Raw genomic sequence first — 399 nt, 5'->3', positions numbered from 1 at the left:
GGGGGGTGTATGGTGCCAGTTACTTTTCTGCAGTTGGCATGGGCTGCCCAGCAGGCCCACAGGGCCACCAGCACACCCCCACACGCTGGTCACCAACAGAGCCATGGGGCGCGAGCACATGCCCACCCTGGAGCACAATGGCACTGTACAAATGGCCTCCCACACGTGTGTCGGGCTCTCGCACTTTCTCTTTCTCATTCTCTTCAGATTTCCGTGTAGTCCCAGCTTTGAGCCAGCGGCTGCTGCGTGGGGCTGCAGAGCTCGTTGAGGGAACTGCCCAGGGCTGGGTCAGGAGGCAGTGGCACAGGCTGGATGCTGTTTTGTATGGAAACTACGCTGCCCTTTTCTTACACTCAGTTCAGGCCTCAGCCCCTCTTTCCCAGGCCCTGGATCTCACTG

This window comes from Callithrix jacchus, chromosome 19, assembly GCF_049354715.1.
Source record: "Callithrix jacchus isolate 240 chromosome 19, calJac240_pri, whole genome shotgun sequence".
NCBI lineage: Eukaryota > Metazoa > Chordata > Mammalia > Primates > Cebidae > Callithrix > Callithrix jacchus.
Note: the sequence above shows the minus strand (reverse complement) of the source record.